Source organism: Ambystoma mexicanum, chromosome 12, assembly GCF_040938575.1.
Source record: "Ambystoma mexicanum isolate Mex_15411 chromosome 12, UKY_AmexF1_1, whole genome shotgun sequence".
Taxonomy (NCBI): Eukaryota; Metazoa; Chordata; class Amphibia; order Caudata; family Ambystomatidae; genus Ambystoma; species Ambystoma mexicanum.
In genome coordinates, this window is record NC_090936.1 from 675,656,792 (window position 1) to 675,659,724 (window position 2,933).

At 51.8% G+C, this 2,933-nt stretch overlaps 1 pseudogene; it reads left to right on the plus strand.

Moving 5' to 3' along the window:
• The first annotated feature begins 1,376 nt into the window (after window positions 1-1,376).
• Window positions 1,377-2,717, plus strand: LOC138514653 (zinc finger MYM-type protein 1-like; annotated as a pseudogene).
• The last annotated feature ends 216 nt before the right edge of the window (window positions 2,718-2,933 follow it).

Sequence of the window (2,933 nt, forward strand, 5' to 3'; positions counted from 1 at the left end):
TCATGGAAGGAAGCAAAGTTTTTGGCCATGGACTCCATCATGGTAGCGAGGTCTGGTTGCGGGGGGTCCGGGAGTGTCTCGCCATCCTCCTGTGTCGCGGAGGAGGACGCCGGGTCCGCTCGATGGGCTGGCTTGGTAAATTTGTCCATAGCGCCCGCCTTGTTGGCGCCCCGCGCCCTGTTGGACATTGTTGTGGTGGGGGGTTCCCAGCGACTCCGGTAGAGGCCGTGGAGTCGGTGGATGAGGCGAAGGCGGGACCGCAGCCACTAATCCCCAGTATTGTAGGCACAGGGGAGCCAGCAGTGCGCTCGTAGGATGGGGGGGCGGGCGACAGCGTGGCCACCAAGGTGGTGTAGGTTGCAGGGGGAATGCGTGGTCCCGGGCGGTGTAGTTTTCGCGGGGGGCAGAGGCCCCGATAGTCCAGGGAGCCCAAGGGCCCCGCGTATCCTATGCGGCCACCGGGTGCCAGGCCGGGCCCTGAGCGCAAAGTGGAGAAAGCAGGTGGGGGCAGAGCCCAGCAGCAGGTGAGGGAGACCCCCAAGCGGAGTTAGCTATGGCCGGAAGGGACCGGGGCCCAGTCCGGGAGGCGTCAGGGAGGATAGCGCCCAAGCACCCACCTCAAGGCCTCCGGGAATGCTGTGTTCGACGTGGGCCCACAGCGGCAGCAGTGCTTCAGGGCGATCCTTGTGGCAGGCTGGAGAGGTGGGGGTTCCCAGCAGCGGTGTCCCGGAGATGCATCGTGCAGCCCTCTCAGGGGCCGGCGCCCGGCTCCCCGACCAGCGAGAGCGGGCGAGCGGTCCGTCCTCCTCCCGCGGAGTCGCCGCTCAGTCCGGCGCGGGGGCCCACCAGGCGCCACAAGCCGCGGCAGTCAGGAAATCCACGAGGCCACAGCAAGGCCAGTCTCCCTCACGGGGGGGCCTCGCTTGCGGTAGCGGGCTGTAGCGCGGGACCCACAGCTCCTCCCGACAATGTAGATTCAGGGAAGCCCACGGGGCGATGGATCCGCGGTCAGCGGCGCGGGAGGCCCCCGGAGCCGCTGCCCCCTCCGGCGGTGGCTGGGCCGCAGCGGATCCGGGAGGCCTCGGACGGCCCCGGGCCGCGGAAGTTCGGGTCCCGGGCGCCGTTTCGACTCGGGATTGCGGGAGAATATAGCGGACAGCGCCGCTAGTCGAATCGTTGTCGTGTCGTGCAGCAGGCGGACCGGATTCATGCTGGTGCAGCAAGGATTAGGTGTGCGGTGACGGAGCTCCGAAGCTAAGCGGCCATCTTGCTTGGCTGCTCAACAGCGCCCCCAACATGTCTGCAATTCTAGCAGCGCGTGAAGAAGGCAAGGAGCATTTAGAAAATATTCAAAAGTGCAGGAACTGGCACTGCGAATGAAAAAGAATAAAACAATTGATGAAGAAAATATGCGCCTCATTAAGCAAGAAGAGAAGTATTGGCAGCAAATCTTAGAACAACTGATTGCTTTAGTAAGAGTTCTCAGTATGCAAAATCCGGCCTTTCGTGGAACACATGAAAAACTGCATACATTTGGTAATGGAAACTTCCTGAAATTTGTTGAAAATCTATCTTTGTTTGACCCAGTCATGGATGAGCATCTTCGTAAAATAACAGATAAAAAGACACACATTCACTACTTAGGGAAAGATATACAAAATGAACGATTCAGCTTTTAGCCACAACTATTAAAGAGGAAATCCTGGCCTGGCCTCAGTTTGGGCTGCCAGGTACTTTTCAATCATTCTAGATTGCACACCAGATGTCAGCCATGTTGAACAAATGACAATGATAGTTCGCTGTGTGACCACCATGGCAGTGTTGGATTCTGATCATTGTGAGCCTTTGTGCATAAAAGAACATTACTTAGGATTTGTGCCATTAAAAGAGAAAACTGGAGCTAGTATGACAGACACTATTCTCCACCAATTACAAGAAATGTCCTTGCCCATTGAAAACCTACATGGACAAGGCTATGATAATGGAAATAATATGAAGGGGAAAGAAAATGGTGTACAACGAAGAATTTTGGATGTAAATCCCCGTGCTTTGTATGTTCCTTGCAGTGCACATTCTTTAAATGTGGTTGTTAATGATGCAGCTAAGTTTTGCTTGGGGGCAACTGCTTTCTTTGACATGGTACAACATATTTATGTCTATTTCTCAGGTTCAACACGCCGTTGGGAAGTTCTAAAGAGCCATGTTAAAAATCTTACATTGAAACCACTGAGTGACACAAGATGGGAAAGTCGAATTCATGCCTTGAATCCACTACGCTATCAGCAGGGTCATGTGTATGATGCACTAGTTGAGATATCAAATGACACTACGCAAACAGGATCATCTGGTAATATCTCTCGCATAGATACCCAAGGTCTTGCAAAGGGTATTTCTAGCTTCAGGTTTGTAGTTTCTCTTGTTGTGTGGCATTACATTCTCTCTGAGATAAATGTGACAAGTAAACAACTTCAGACAAAAACACTAGATGTTCGTGATGCTATAAAACAACTGGAAGAAACCAAGAAGTTTCTCGGTGGGTGCAGGAGTGATGAAGGGTTTGAAAAAGTACTTATTGATGCAAACTTCCAGAAGAGTTGGAAATTCCTGTGTGCTTTGAACCAGATCATTCTGTATGTGTTTGAAGAAAGAAGGAGCAGTTCACATATGAAGCAGATGATGAGCCTATTGAAAATCCCAAGGAAAATGTCAAAAGTTAACTTCTTTTTTGCAATGTTGACACAGCCCTTCAATCTGTAGAAGAGAGATTTACTCAAATGCATCAAATTAGTTCTGGGTTTGGATCGCTTTATAACATACACAGTTTGAACACTGAGGCAGCACATCAAATGTTTGACCACTGCTTTAAGCTAGAGAAAGCTTTACAACATGGGGACTCGAAGGACATTAATGCGTCAGATTTGTGCAATGAATTG